Source organism: Ranitomeya imitator, chromosome 1, assembly GCF_032444005.1.
Source record: "Ranitomeya imitator isolate aRanImi1 chromosome 1, aRanImi1.pri, whole genome shotgun sequence".
Lineage (NCBI taxonomy): Eukaryota > Metazoa > Chordata > Amphibia > Anura > Dendrobatidae > Ranitomeya > Ranitomeya imitator.
In genome coordinates, this window is record NC_091282.1 from 486,929,012 (window position 1) to 486,946,400 (window position 17,389).

Consider the following 17,389-nt stretch of genomic DNA (forward strand, 5'->3'; position numbering starts at 1 on the left):
CCAACCGACCTGGAAAGACGATGTTAGCTGTTCACAAGGTGGACACCGGGAATCATGCCCCACTATGGAGAACACCCTATCGGAACTCTAACAAGGTGCAGCAGGTTATGGCCAGAAGATCAATGAGATGTTACAGCTGAGGGTCATTCAATGGTCAAAGAGCGCATGGGCCTCACCTGTAGTTCTCGTGCCTAAGAAAGATTGGACCACCCGGTTCTGCATGGACTACAGGGGGCTCAACGCCATCACATCCTCTGATGCGCACCCAATGCCGCGCATTGAGGAGATGCTTGAGCGGTTAGCTGGTGCAAAATATCTAACCATAATGGATCTGAGTCGAGGATACTGGCAGATTCCCCTGAGCCCCGAGGCGCAGGAGAAGTCTGCCTTTAGGGTGTGCCCTTTGGATTGTACGAGTCCACGGTCATGCCCTTCGGCATGAAGAATGCCCCTGCCACTTTCCAGCGGATGGTCAACCACCTGCTTCAGGGAGTGGAGATGTACGCGGTGGCATACTTGTATGACATTGCCATCTTCAGTTTCTCCTGGGACGAACACCTGCAGCATCTTGAGGAGGTGCTCAGGAGAATTCACCAAGCCAGTCTGACCATCAAGCCGGGAAAGTACCAGATGGACATGAGTGAGGTCCACTACCTGGGGCACCGGGTAGGTGGGGGCTCCTTAAAGCCAGATCCTGGGAAAGTGGACATGATTGTGTCCTGGCCCACCCCCAGGACCAAGAAACATGTGATGTCCTTCCTGGGCACTACAGGGTACTATGGGCACTTCGTACTGCACTATAGTAGCCTGGCATAACCCTTGACGGACCTCACCAGGAAGAAGCTGCCCCCCATAGTCGACTGGACTGACGGCTGTGAGGGGGCATTCCAGGCATTGAAAACAGCACTATGCAATGCTCCAGTGTTGAAAGCAGTCGACAGCAGTCGACTATTCTTGGTGCAGACTGCCAGCGAGTTTGGCCTCGGTGCTGTGCTCAGCCAGGTCGACTCAGGGAACCACGAGCACCCCGTGTTGTACCTGAGCCGGAAGCTTCTGCCAAGGGAAGTGGCCTATTCCACCATCGAGATGGAGTTCCTGGTCATTGTCTGGGCCCTGCAACGGTTACAGCCCTACTTGTACGGTCGCACCCTCAGTGCTGGCTACAAGCCATGTGTGGAACCAACAGAAGGTTACTACGCTGGAGCCTTGCAGTATGACTTTACCATCGAACACAAAATGGGCAGGAAGCATGGCAATGCAGATGGGTTGTCCCACCAGGGTAAAGCTGCTGAGGTGCGCATGGAGGAGTACCAAGAGGTTCTGCCTCCGTAGCACAGTCCAAAAGGGTTAGGTGTCACGATAATGTAAAAAATGTCATAATGAGAGATTAGTTCTAGAAAGTACCATGTCACAGACAGACACTGCAGTTTTGACCCCCCTTTCTCCCCCTCTGCATTCGCTCATGCAAAAAGCAAAGCCCTATGGCAGATACTGTGCACTTTGATACCAATGTGTGAGCAGTGTACGGCTTTTAAACTGCAAACTACCAATCCCGTAAAGCCCCTCATTCCCCCTCCCCTTGCCCAAGGAATGCCTTTGTCTGGGGGCCCAAGGAACGTAAATAGTTGGAAAAAGAGTGCATGTCATTACTCAGCCCACTCGGTGATGTCACAAGAGGGCATGTCTTTACCCCTACTGAATTGGGGGCAGAGTTGGTCTAGGAAGCGAGCTAGCAACAGTTCGGCAAAGCTGTGCTCATGCATCTGGATATATTAAAGCCCTTTCTCCTCCATAGCACACGGCCAGTCATAAGCTGAAATGATCTGAACACTATGTAAGTGTTCTTTTTCAATGTTAATCTTATTTTATTTGTAATGTACACATGATTTTGTCTCCTTTATAATATCGCTTATACTTTGTAAAGACTGCCTACCTATTTATGGAGTAAAATATATAATTTACTATCTTGTCTCTTCATGCTCTATACTACTGATTTGCGTTGGCTCCGTACCGGTTAACCCTTGTGGAATCGGAGCTGGTGGCAGCATACTTTGTTCTGTGCGATTGGGAATCTTTGTAGCGATGGCGGCGTTGTATATTATTGTTCCCGCCTGTGTGGAAGTAGTTATATTGCCCTCGCTGCAGCGTGCCCAATAGCCAGTACATAGCAGGCAGCCTTTCTGGTGACTAATTACCCTAGGTGCAGTACCTAGTCTGACCTGAGGGTAAAGGGGGCGCCAGAGAGCTGCAAGTTCCAAACCGGAACTGGGAAGTGGGATATAGATAAATCCCCTTCAGAAGGAACCAGGGGCAATCAAACAACTCCTGTTCGTGACAAATTGGTGTGAGTAGTGGGGACGATAAAGGTATCCACCCCGGGATCCCTGACATAGTGTTGGCAGCACGTTTTGAACCGTGACACAAATATGTATAGAAATAATTGTTACAGGATGGGGAACAAATATTAAAATTTATTTTAAAGGTCCTGTGTGGTCGTAAAGGAAAAAAAATATTTTCCCACCGAAATCGCTAGATATCTGCAAAAAAATGGAGAAAGATAGAATGAAAATAACATAAAAATAAAGCCCCATGTCTCAACAAAAAGAAGCAAAAATCATTTCAATATCCAAACAAGAATATTTTTACAGCTCATTACTCTTGTATTCTGTAATGTGTATCTTTGGATGAAGAGGAATACGCTTGTTGTGTATATGTTATCAGCCCTATTGGTGCTCATCTATCTCTCTATATATAATATCATGTGACATAGCATGGGTACTGGTATAACAAGAGCCCTGATAATCGGACTATCACCCAGTTTTAGTGAGCTACCTACAGTATTTCCAGAGAAATACTTCAACTCTTTTGAGAATTAAGCATTTTAAGAGAATCTGTCAGCAGGTTTTTGCTAACTAATGTGAGGGCAGCATAATGTAGAGACAGAGACCCTGATTCCAGTGATGTGCCACTTACTGGGCTGCTTAGTGTGGTTTTGATAAAATCATGGTTATATCTGCAGTAGAGAATCAATACAAAACAAGTAAACCTGCTGCCATGTAGTTCTCCGTAGTCATGAGCTGAATATAACATGGCCCCATCACCAACATGCAGCTTTCTGCCTATGATTGGCTGTTTTCTGCTTATGGGCAGTGTACACAAAAAGCTGTCAATCAGTAGTGTGGGTGGGGTTATGCAGAGCTCAGGATTGCAAGAAAATGTAGATCTGCAGCAGATAAAATGTTTTCTATTAATAAAAATGGGAACAAGCAGCCCAGTAAGTGACACATTGCAGGAATTAGAGTCTCTACCCCTACATTATGTGCTCTCAGATCGGGTAGGAAAAAGCCTGGTGACAGATTCCCTTTATATTTCCTTAGGAATTTTTGTGTATCAGTGCTGTATGTGTATATGCTATACGAAACAAGTGAAGAAAAAAATATACATTTGTTATTCCAAACCTCAGCAATATAACGTCAGTATCTTCAGAAAAGCAATTAACAGACCATTTGCTTCTTATAGAAGAGTTTTTTATCTTGCACCATTTAATATCTATTTAACCATTCGAGCTTTTCATTGTGTTAAAAGTTTGGTTTGTTTAAGGAAAATAGGACACCTGTACTGGATGACGTGCAGAAAATCCACTGTGTCAACATACATGCTTTCAAAAACAAGGTGCCACAATCTTCTTTACCAACATCGAAATTATATTACTTAGCAACAAGCCTCAAGCATTACACAGCTAACCAAAAGTGTGGAGCTCAACAGGTCATGTAGGAATGCCTGCCTTATGTCCAGATATGTACTATAGCCTTTCCATGATCTATCAGATGTGACGGTAATATATACACTGCTCAAAAAAATAAAGGGAACCCTAAAATCGCACATCCTAGATATCACTGAATGAAATATTCCAGTTGCAAATCTTTATTACATAGTGGAATGTGTTGACAACAATAAAACATAAAAATGATCAATGTAAATCAACATTAATATCCCACGGAGGTCTGGATTTGGAATGATACTCAAATCAAAGTGGAAAATCAAATTGCAGGCTGATCCAACTTCAGTGGAAAAGCCTCAAGACAAGAAATTGATGCTCAGTAGTGTGTGTGGCCTCCACGTGCCTGTATGACCTCCACAGAATGCCTGGGCTTGTTCCTGATGAAGCTGCAGAAGTTCTGGATTAAAGCATCAGTCTACTCCTGGACAGTTTGTAATGTAATATATGGTCAATATGGTCATGTGAGGGCTTATTTTTTGTGGGAGAAGTTGTACTTTTAAACGACACCATTGGTTTTACCTTGTCTTTTACTAGAAAACGGGAAAAAAATTCCAAGTGCGGTGAAATTGCAAAAAAAGTGCAGTCCCACACTTGTTTTTTGATTGGCTTTTTTGCTAGCTTCACTAAATGCTAAAACTGACCAGCCATTATGATTCTCCAGGTCAGTACGAGTTCATAGACAACTAACATGTCTAGTTTATTTTTTATCTAAGTTGTGAAAAAAATTCAAAACTTTGCTAAAAAAAAAAAGCGCCATTTTCCGATACCCGTAGTATCTCCATTTTTCGGGGTCGGGTGAGGGCTTATTTTTTGCATGACAAGCTGATGTTTTTAATGATACCATTTTGGTGCAGATCTGTTCTTTTCATCGCCCGTTATTGCATTTTAATGCAATGTTGCGGCGACCAAAAAAATGTAATTCTGGCGTTATGTATTTTTTTCTCGCTACGCCGTTTAGCAATCAGGCTAATGCTTTTTTTTTATTGATAGATTGGGCGATTCTGAATGCTGCGATACCAAATATGTGCAGGTTTGATTTTTGTATTGTTTTATTTTGGATGGGGTGAAAGGGGGGTGATTTAAACTTTTATGTTTCTTTAATTTTTTTCATTTCTTTAAAAACATTTTTTTAACTTGTGCCATGCTTCAACAGCCTCCATGGGAGGCTAGAAGCTGGCACAACTCGATTGTCTCTGCTACATAGCAGCGATCATCAGATCGCTGCTATGTAGTTGAAATGTGACAGGGGTCAGCGATGCGCTCATTTCTGGCTGTTTGACAGCAGCATTTAACAGGTTAATAGCGGCGGGTGAATCATGTACAAAACAGCTGACATGTCGCGACTTTGATGTGGGCTCACCGCCGGAGCCTGCATCAAAGCAGGGGACCCGACATGCGCCGTAATAGTACGGCGCCTGTCGGGAAGGGGGTAAGACTGCCTAGTGCAGTCGAAATGCGTCAACTGGGTCATGTCAAGCATGTAATTTTTTCTTTTGTATGCACTATATTTTCTTTTGAAAAAAAAAGGAAAAATAAAGTCCTGTTGAGCCTGACTCCAAGTTTATCTATTTTCCTTGATACAGTTAACATACATATTGTACATAACACAAAATAAACACACAGACAGACTGATACAGAGGGGGAGAAGACCTTGCCCTCAAAGGCTTACAATCTGCAGGATAATGTTAAGGTAAACTGGAGCACGGGGGTGGGAATGGGGGGTTGGAGCAGCTTCATTGGTAATGAGGTGGCAGTAGGGTTATTGTAGGATATAGGCAATGCTGAACAGATAACCTGAAACGCTATGTCTGAAAGTTCCAAATGTGGGGGCAATCGGACGTGTTGAGGCACTAAATTCCAGAGGATGGTGGATGGTCTGGAAAAATATTGGAGGCGAATGGGGGAGGAGCATAAGAGAGAGGGGGAGAGAAGAAGGTCTTGTGAGGACCGGAGAAGTATCGGGAGATGTGCAGAGGAAACAGATTATGGATAGCTTTGTAACTCATTATTGGTAGTTTAAACTGGATTCACTGGGGAATTGAAAGCCATTGAAGGGATTGGTAATGGAGACAAGCACAGGAGTGATAAGGAGAGAAGTGGATTAATCGTGCAGCGGAGTTAAGGATAACCTGGAGATGTGCAAGAGTTTAAGCCGAAAGGCCACAGAGAAGAATATTCCAATAGTCAGGGTGGGAGATGATGGTGGTATGCAGCAACAATTTAGTACATTCGGGGATGGGGAAAGGATGAATTTTCTAAATATTTTTGTGTTTTTGTATGTATGGTTTGAAGTTCAGGGCAGAGTCAAGAATTACACAGAGGCAGTGGACTTGCGATACACAGGAAAGCATAATGTCATTTACTGTGATAGATACCGTAGATCTGGTAGAGGGGTTGAGTGACATGGAAAAAAGATTACAAATTTGGTTCTGTCCACAATGAGCTTTAGGAAGTGTGATGGGAAGAATGCACATATGGCTTTTATACACTGTGGGATTCTGGACAGCAGGGAGGTGACATTTGGGCCAGAGATGTAGATTTCAGTATCATCAGTATATAGATGATAATGGAAGCCATGGGACATTACGATCTGTCTTAGGCCAAAGGTATGTGTCGAGAAGAGCAGGAGTCCCAGTACAGAACCTTGAGGGACACCAACAGAGAGAGGGTAGGGTGAGGACTATTTGAATGGAAGGAGCTAAATGTGCTGTCAGTGAGGTAAGAGGAGAGAGACTATATGTTGTAGAGGAAATGACCAACTGTGTCAAAGGACATGTCTGGGAGGAGTTTAAAATGTTGCCTGCTAGCTTTGGCAATAGGTACAGGTCCTTCTCAAAAAATTAGCATATAGTGTTAAATTTCATTATTTACCATAATGTAATGATTACAATTAAACTTTCATATATTATAGATTTATTATCCACCAACTGAAATTTGTCAGGTCTTTTATTGTTTTAATACTGATGATTTTGGCATACAACTCCTGATAACCCAAAAAACCTGTCTCAATAAATTAGCATATTTCACCCATCCAATCAAATAAAAGTGTTTTTTAATAACAAACAAAAAAACCATCAAATAATAATGTTCAGTTATGCACTCAATACTTGGTCGGGAATCCTTTGGCAGAAATGACTGCTTCAATGCGGCGTGGCATGGAGGCAATCAGCCTGTGACACTGCTGAGATGTTATGGAGGCCCAGGATGCTTCAATAGCGGCCTTAAGCTCATCCAGAGTGTTGGGTCTTGCGTCTCTCAACTTTCTCTTCACAATATCCCACAGATTCTCTATGGGGTTCAGGTCAGGAGAGTTGGCAGGCCAATTGAGCACAGTAATATCATGGTCAGTAAAACATTTACCAGTGGTTTTGGCACTGTGAGCAGGTGCCAGGTCGTGCTGAAAAATGAAATCTTCATCTCCATAAAGCATTTCAGCCGATGGAAGCATGAAGTGCTCCAAAATCTCCTGATAGCTAGCTGCATTGACCCTGCCCTTGATGAAACACAGTGGACCAACACCAGCAGCTGACATGGCACCCCACACCATCACTGACTGTGGGTACTTGACACTGGACTTCAGGCATTTTGGCATTTCCTTCTCCCCAGTCTTCCTCCAGACTCTGGCACCTTGATTTCCGAATGACATGCAAAATTTGCTTTCATCAGAAAAAAGTACTTGGGACCACTTAGCAACAGTCCAGTGCTGCTTCTCTGTAGCCCAGGTCAGGCGCCTCTGCCGCTGTTTATGGTTCAAAAGTGGCTTTACCTGGGGAATGCGGCACCTGTAGCCCATTTCCTGCACACGCCTGTGCACGGTGGCTCTGGATGTTTCCACACCAGACTCAGTCCACTGCTTCCTCAGGTTCCCCAAGGTCTGGAATCGGTCCTTCTCCACAATCTTCCTCAGGGTCCGGTCTCCTCTTCTCGTTGTACAGCGTTTTCTGCCACATTGTTTCCTTCCAACAGACTTACCATTGAGGTGCCTTGATACAGCACTCTGGGAACAGCCTATTTGTTGAGAAATTTCTTTCTGGGTCTTACCCTCTTGCTTGAGGGTGTCAATGATGGCCTTCTTGACATCTGTCAGGTCGCTAGTCTTACCCATGATGGGGGTTTTGAGTAATGAACCAGGCAGGGAGTTTATAAAAGCCTCAGGTATCTTTTGCATGTGTTTAGAGTTAATTAGTTGATTCAGAAGATTAGGGTAATAGGTCGTTTAGAGAACCTTTTCTTGATATGCTAATTTATTGAGACAGGTTTTTTGGGTAATCAGGAGTTGTATGCCAAAATCATCAGTATTAACACAATAAAAGACCTGACAAATTTCAGTTGGTGGATAATGAATCTATAATATATGAAAGTTTAATTGTAATCATTACATTATGGTAAATAATGAAATTTAACACTATATGCTAATTTTTTGAGAAGGACCTGTAAGTCATTATTATTATACTACTGTCTAGAGGACCAGTGTCAAGGTGGCACAATACTCAAAACACAAGGAAACACTAAACAGTCGCTTGGTGAAGGCACTCATCTTTTAGATGTATTCTTTTGTTCTAGTGAAACTTCACCGTTAGGCTATGTGCACACTTTCATGTTTTTTCACGTTTTTTTCGCTATAAAATGCGAAAAAAAAACACTCACATTAGGCATCCTATTTTTAGAATGCATTCCGCATTATTTGCGCACATGCTGCATTTTTTTTTCCGCGGCGGAATCGCATTCCGGAAAAAAATGCAGCATGTTCATTCTTTGTGTGGAATCGCGGGGATTCCGCACACATAAGGCCGGCCTCACACTAGCGAGTTTTACGGACGTAAGAGCGCAGAAACTACGTCCGTAAAACTCGCATAAAATACGGCACAATTATTCTCTATGCCCCTGCTCCTATCTGCCGTATTTTCCTGATCAATATTATACGGCTTTCTACGGCCGTAGAATATCGCAGCATGCTGCGTTTGTCACCGTATTGCGCAAATAAAACGTCAATGAAAGTCTATGGAAGCCCCAAAAATACGGATTACACACGGACCAGCAGTGTGACTTGCGAGGAATACGCAGCGCTGTTAGAGAGAAAAGCCGGCAATTCAGTGCGGTGTACAGTAAAATCACACTGACAGCTTACAGTAGAATAGGTAGAATAAATGTGTACACATAGAATAGGTATATATATATATATATATATATATATATGTCATTGAGACACATATATGTATATATATTATTACTTCATCCAGCGCGATATAGCAGAAAGCTGGTAATTCAATTACCGGCTTTTTCTTTCTCCTTCCTAAACCCGACATGATATGAGACATGGTTTACATACAGTAAACCATCTCATATCCCCATTTTTTTGCATATTCCACACTACTAGTGTCAGTAGTGTGTCTATGCAAAATTTGGCCGTTCTAGCTAGTAAATTAAAGGGTTAAATGGCGGAAAAAATTGGCGTGGGCTCCCGCACAATTTTCTCTGCCAGAGTAGTAAAGCCAGTGACTGAGGGCAGATATTAATAGCCTGGAGAGGGTCCACGGTTATTGGCCCCCCCTGGCTAAAAACATCTGCCCCCAGCCACCCCAGAAAAGGCACATCTGGAAGATGCGCCTATTCTGGCACTTGGCCACTCTCTTCCCATTCCCGTGTAGCGGTGGGATATGGGGTAATGAAGGGTTAATGTCACCTTGCTATTGTAAGGTGACATTAAGCCAAATTAATAATGGAGAGGCGTCAATTATGACACCTATCCATTATTAATCCAATACTAGTAAAGGGTTAAAAAAAACACACACATTATTAAAAATTAATTTAATGAAAAAAATCACAAAAGTTGTTGTATTAATTTATTCTACTCTCAATCCACTCACTGAAGACCCTCGATCTGTAAATGAAAAAAAAATAATAAACCAACAATATACATACCTTCCGAGGATCTGTCACGTCCAACGATGTAAATCCATCTGAAGGGGTTACAATATTTTGCAGCCACGAGCTTTGCTAATGCAACGTTGCTCATGTCTGCAAAACCCTGGAGAATGTAGGTAAAGTAGGTCATTGACCTATATTTACCTGCATTTGCGGTGAGGCGCCCTCTGCTGGCTGTTCCTAGATCGTGGGAACTTTCCTCGAAAGCTCCCAGGCTCGAGATCATAAGAGGGCGACCTCTGCTGGTTGTCCTCATATGAACTCGCAATGCGCAAAAAACGCTGAAACACCCTGCCTACGGAGGAGCTACGGACCACTATTTTGGGGACTTTTCAGTGTATTACGGCCGTAAAAAACGGACCGTATTTTCATACGCTGAGTGTGAAGCCGGCCTAAGAATGCATTGATCCACTTACTTTCCGCATGTGGCTACGCCCACCATGCGGGGAGTAAGTGGATCATGTGCAGTTGGTACCCAAGGTGGAGGAGAGGAGACTCTCCTCCAGGCCCTGGGAATCATATAATTGTTAAAAAAAAAAGAATTAAAATAAAAAATTGTGATATTCTCACCTTCTGGCGTCCCCGGCAGTCTTGCCGCTCCTCGCGATGCTCCGGTCCCAGTAATGCATTGAGAAAATGACCTGTGATGATGTAGCGGTCTCGCGAGGATCGGGAAGGGTGGGGGGACGCCGGAAGGTGATAATATCATGATTTTTTTTTTATTATTATTATTTTTAACACTATCTTTTACTATTGATGCTGCATAGGCTGCATCAATAGTAAAAAGTTGGTCACACTTGTTAAACACAATGTTTGACAAGTGTGACCCTCCTGTCAATCAGTTTTCCAAGCGATGCTACAGATCGCTTGGAAAACTCTAGCATTCTGCAAGCTAATTACGCTTGCAAAACGCTAGTGTTTAGTGGGAACTCGCATGCCAATTCCGCATGCGATATACCCGCGGCAGGGGTGGCAGAATTGCAACAATTTAACCCCTCAAGATTTCTGTTTATTGCTCCCCTTCTTCACAGACCCATAATTTTTTTTCCTGTCACTGTGGCCATGTGAGGGCTTATTTTTTGCAGTACAAGTTGTATTTTTGAACGACACCATTGGTTTTAACATGTCACATACTGGAAAATGGAAAAAAAAATTCCAAGTGCCAAGTCGAAATTACAAAAAAAAAGCGCAATTCCACAGTTGTTTATTTTATTTACTATGGTCACTAATGCTAAAACTGACCTGCTATTATGATTCTCCAGGTTATCACGAGTTCACAGACACCAAACATGTCTAGGTTCTATTTTATTTAAGTGGTAAAAAAAAATCCAAAATTTATTAAAGAAAAAGCAAATGGCACCATTTTCCGAGACCTGTAGTGTTTCCATTTTTAGTGATCTGGTGCTGGGTGAGGGCTTATTTTTTTGTCCACCGAGTTGATGTTTTTATTGATACCATTTTGGTATCTTTTGATAGCCTATCATTGCATTTTATTGCAATGCAATGGTGACCAAAAGAATGTAATCATGGCGGTTTTAACTTTTTTCTCATTACGCCGTTTAGCGATTGTGCTTTTTTTCTTTTTTTTTCATATTGATAGATCTGGTGATTCTGAATGTGGTGATACCAAATATGTGTATATTTTATTTTTTATTGTTTTATTTTGAATGGGGAGAAAGGGGGGTAATTTGAACTTTTATTTTTTTTTAATTTTTTGTATTTTTCAAAACATTTTTTTTACCTTTTGCATGCTTCAATAGTCTCCACGGGAGACTAGAAACTGCAATACTATGATCGCCTCTGCTACACACAGGCGATAAGCAGATCGCCTGTGTCTAGCATAATTACTCACTTGCAATCTGGCAAAGACAACTATAGAGTCCTGCTGTAGACCTCTGGTTGTCATGCTGACCCATCGGTGACCCTCGATCATGTGACGGGGTCACCAATGGGCAGGATTAGTGATTCGCTTCCAGTAAATGCTAGTTAAATGACAGCAGCATTTAACTAGTTAACAGCCGCAGGTGGATCGTGATTCCACCCACGGCTGTTGCGGGTGCATGTCAGCTGTATAGATCAGCTTTCATGTGCCCAGAAGGGTGCAGGCTTATGTCCAGCGTCCGCACTAAACAGTGGGAGTCCGACATGGGTGTACTATTACACCCAATGTCGGAAAGGGGTTAAAGATTTATGTCAATTTTTTTAGCTAAAAAGTTTCAAAAACATTAAAAGACAAAAATTAAAAGCATTTTTTATTTTGAACAAAACTCATGAGCCACATGCAACAATTTAAATAATTTGGAGCAAATTACTCAACAAATACCACCAAACAAGGAAAAGTGAATTATATAAAAACGCAAATGATAATTTGTACCCCGTGCCCACTTGTGATTTATTTTTTATCTTTATCATTGTTGGTGGGAATTGGGGTTTCCAGATGTTTTGTCAATTGCAACTTTTTAACCCATTCCCGACATGTGCTGTACATATATTGCTCTGTCTGCAAACAGGCTTATACATACGGCGCTGTGATCGTGCTGCCTCACGCTGAGCACCTCAGCGTCAGCTCTGTGTGAGAGCTGACACCCCGCTCAACTCACACGATCGGTGTTAGCACCAGTCGTGGGCATTTAACCCCCCTGATTCCGCTGTCAGTAGTGACAGCGACGTACAGAAGCATCGCGCATTGAATGGGTCCCCTGCGCACTTCCATCAGGACAATGTGATCCGATCTCCATTGAGACCCCTAGCTACAATATGGCTGCAGGTTCCTTCAGGGAAGGTGGCTTTCCAGTGCCTGCAGAGAGCAGGACTTGAGACTGCTTACACCCTGCCTGTCAGATGCTGCGCCGATGCTCTGCAGTGCAGACGTGTTGCAGAGTATCAGATCAGCGATCTTACACTATGCAGTGATGTCCCAGGATGGAACAATGTAAAAAAGTTTAAAAAAAATATTAAAAACTATAAAAATATATATTTTTTTTAAATCCCCAAATAAAGAACAAAAATAAAGAATCAAATATTTTTTTCCAATAAATGCATTTATTTACGTAAATAAAAAAATAAACAATAAAAGTACACATATTTGGAATTATCATGTCAGTAACGACCTTCTCTATAAGATTGTCCCACTAGTTAACCCCTTCAGTGAACACCAACAAAAAAAGAGGCAAAAAACGATGCTTTATCGTCATACCGCCGAACAAAAAAGTGCAATAAAACACAATGAAAAATGAAATGTAACTAAAAATGGTACAGCAAAGATGTCATCTTGTCCCACAAAAAAACAAGCCGTCATACAGCTCCTTTAGCAGAAAAATAAAAAAGTTATAGCTCTCAGAATAAAGCGATGCAAAAATAATTATTTTTTCTATAAAATAGTTTTTATTGTATAAAAGTGGCAAAACATAAAAAAACTATATAATTTGGGTATTGCTGTAATAGAACTGACACGAAGAATTAAGCTGCCTGACTAATTTTACCAGGCACGGAACGGTATTAAAGAAAAAAGCAATTTCTGAATTTCTGTTTTGTTCATTTGTCGCACAAAAATTGAAATAGAAAGCAAACAAAAAATGTCATGTGCCCGAAAATGGTACCAATAACACGTCAGCTCGTCCCGCAAAAAACAAGCCATAACATGACTCTACCGGCCGAAATATGGAAAAATTATAGCTCTCAAAAACTAGTTTTTGCAATAAAAAGCGTCTTTTAGTTTGGGACAGCAACCAAACATAAAAACACGATATAAATCTGCTATTGCTGTAATTGCATCAGCCCAAAGAATAAATTTGTCTAATCACTTATACCGCTCAAAGGAATGACGTAAATAGTAAATAAAATCAATTCCTCACATTCTGTTGATTTTTTTCAATCTGGCTCCCAAAGATTGCAGTAAGGCTAGTGCACATTTATCCTGTGCTCTACACTGAGAGCTTACACCAGGGTATCTGTGTAAAATCTTGGAAATACGTGTTTCAGACAGAACCTCTGACGGAAGATTCACTATAGTGAGGCAGATGGAGGCACGGTGTCCGTCTTTTTAGGATTGCATAAAAGTGCCGTCAGCCACCGTTTTATGCACTTCTGAAAAGAAGGACACTGCTGTACAGAGGCCAGACGGAGTCCAGAGTAACTCTGCTGCCTCATTATAGTCAATGTATCCATAGGGGTTTTATCTGTCATGTCACTCGGAGATTTAGATGGAAACCCCGATGTAAGTGCTCAGCGTAGAGTCTCGAATAACTGTGATTCCTAATGTTGTGTAAAATGTTCCCAATAAAAGCTTCAGCTCAATCCACAAAAAAAGCAAGCCCTTACTGAGTTCCGTCATCTTAATGGAAATATAGGAGGCATCCACGTTACTCTCACGGGTGTGTCAGAGACTGCAGACAGTCGCACTGCATCTAGCTGCAAAAGGTCTCTGCATTTGGCCTTGTAGATACCATAATAATAAATAAACAACAAAATTCACCCTAGTGAATTAATGTCCACCATCAAATATAAAACCAATATCAAAGTGAACATAACGCAATGATCACAATAAAGTATAAAAATATAATTTTATTACAGAAAAAATATAACAAAAAAATAATACAAAAAAGAAAAAGAAAACAACCAGTAATACTACAGCATATAAAGGATATACCGAATGAGGAGACCAGATCCATATAAATAATAAAAAATACTAGAAAAATATATATACTAGAGAAATCTATAATATAACGCTGGGAGCGTCACTCTGTCCGAAGCCTCTATAGACTGCGCAAGCGCAAGCGCCGGCGCAGTCTGGGCCTCACAGAGCGACGCTCCCGGGAGATCGCGGTATGCGTAAGCACTGAACGCATACCGCGATCTCCACCGGAGAGTCAGGGACCGCCAGGAGGGAGGGTAAGTATACTCACCTTTCCCGGTTCCAGCGCTGCTTGCGGCTCCGTCTCCCGGCTCCTCTGCTCCCGGCTCCGGAGGGCACGGACTGCGCAGGCGCCGATTCCTGCTGCCGGAATCGGCGCCTGCGCAGTCCGCGCTTTCCGGCGCCATTTTCTTGAAGACACACTCCGGCTCCACTGCAGGTGTGTCTTCAAGAAAATGGCGCCGGAAAGCGCGGACTGCGCAGGCGCCGATTCCTGCTGCCGGAATCGGCGCCTGCGCAGTCCCCGCTTTCCGGCGCCATTTTCTTGAAGACATACCTGCAGTGGAGCCGGACGATAGGTGAGTATGGTATTTTTTTTTTTTTTATATGGCAGCAGCATTCGGGGGCATACACACTGGAGCGGGGGGCATATAATACAATGGTGGCGCAGGATGGGAGCAGCACATGACAGAACGGGCGCAGGATGGCAGCAGCACATGACAGAACGGGCGCAGGATGGCCGCAGCACATGACAGAACGGGCGCAGGATGGCCGCAGCACATGACAGAACGGGCGCAGGATGGCCGCAGCACATGACAGAACGGGCGCAGGATGGCCGCAGCACATGACAGAACGGGCGCAGGATGGCCGCAGCACATGACAGAACGGGCGAAGGATGGCAGCAGCACATGACAGAACGGGCGCAGGATGGCTGCAACACATGACAGAACGGGCGCAGGATGGCAGCAGCACATGACAGAACGGGCGCAGGATGGCCGCAGCACATGACAGAACGGGCGCAGGATGGCAGCAGCACATGACAGAACGGGCGAAGGATGGCAGCAGCACATGACAGAACGGGCGAAGGATGGCAGCAGCACATGACAGAACGGGCGCAGGATGGCAGCAGCACATGACAGAACGGGCGCAGGATGGCAGCAGCACATGACAGAACGGGCGCAGGATGGGAGCAGCACATGACAGAACGGGCGCAGGATGGCAGCAGCACATGACAGAACGGGCGCAGGATGGCAGCAGCACATGACAGAACGGGCGCAGGATGGCAGCAGCACATGACAGAACGGGCGCAGGATGGCAGCAGCACATGACAGAACGGGCGCAGGATGGCAGCAGCAAATGACAGAACGGGGATGCAGGATGGGAGCAGCAAATTACAGGATGGGAGCAGCAAATGACAGAATGGAGGCGCAGGATGGGAGCAGCACATGACAGAACGGGGGCGCAGGATGGGAGCAGCACATGACAGGATGGGGGCGCAGGATGGAGCAGCACATACCAGGATGGAGACCATATACCAATATAAATGCTCGCCACCCGGGCGTAGAACGGGTTCAATAGCTAGTAATATATAACCCTCCAAAGTGCAAAAGATGGATGACAGAAAAAATGAGCAATCCATCTCAGTAAAGTGCATATGCATTCATAATCAATAGTCTAATCTAGACAAAAAGTGCATAAAACCTCTGGAGCAATACTAGTACCAGTGTGGAGATGATCTGTGACCCTCTAGGACTCCGACTCCAACGTACGTTTCGCCTAAGTGGCTTTTTCAAGGACTCCTCATCCCCTCATGTCACACTTAGGGTATGTGTCCACGTTCAGGATTGCATCAGGATTTGGTCAGGATTTTATGTCAGTATTTGTAAGCCAAAACCAGGAGTGGGTGATAAATGCAGAAGTGGAGCATATGTTTCTATTATACTTTTCCTCTAATTGTTCCACTCCTGGTTTTGGCTTACAAATACTGACATAAAATCCTGACTAAATCCTGATGCAATCCTGAACGTGGACACATACCCTTAGTCTTTCCTACACTGTGCATGACAGTTACTGAAGCACAAAGGCTCTGAACAAGCTAAATGGCTCCTCACCCCCAAAAGAAATTCAGCAAATTCTCCACTACCAAATTCAAATGCCCCACCTACCTTCTGAGCCTCAGTGTACCTAAACCACATTTAGCGCCCACATGTTTGGCATGTGTGTAGTGATGAGAGCCCACATAATTTACAGGTGCGTGTCTCCAGAAACATGAGCTCGGTATAATGTGCTAGTGACTGCAACGTACTGATCACTACAATGGCAGTTTGCAAATTTCACTCAAACATCTACTGCTGCTTGTTTCTGGAAAACACCCATGGAGTCAAAATCGTCACTACATCTGTAGATAAATTCCCAAAGGGTTAGAATTTCCAAAATTGGGTCATTTGAGGGAGGATTCTGCTTTTCAAGCACTTAGGGGCTTTTTATATGAAATCTGCAAATTATTCTAGGAAAATCTGAGTTCCAGGAGGCAATAAGCACTCCGTTCCTCCCGAGTCTCTCCATATGGCTTAGTACTACACAGCCACATATGGGGTTTTGCCACGTTCAGTAGAAATTGTGGGACACATTTTGGTGCCATTTTTACCCATTTACCAGTATGAAAATGTAAAATTTTGGGCTAACACACAATCTTGGTGGTAAAAATGCAAATTATTTTATCTTCACTGCCCAATGGTATAAAAGTCTATTAAACAACTGTGGTGTCAATATAATAATTGCAGCCCTAGGTGAATTCTTTGAGAGGTTTACTTTGTAAAATGGGGTTACTTATGGGGGGTTATGCTGCGTTGGTACCTCAGGGGCTCTGCCAATGTAACATGGCACCCTCAAGTGCAGCAAAATCTGCCCTGTAAGTTGGCATTTCTTCCCTTCTGAGCTTTGCACTGTGCCTCAAAAGTAGTTTTTGACCACATATGGGGTATTGGTGAACTCATGAGAAATTGCACAGCAGATTTTAGGGTCCACTTTCTCCTGTTGCCCTTGTGAAA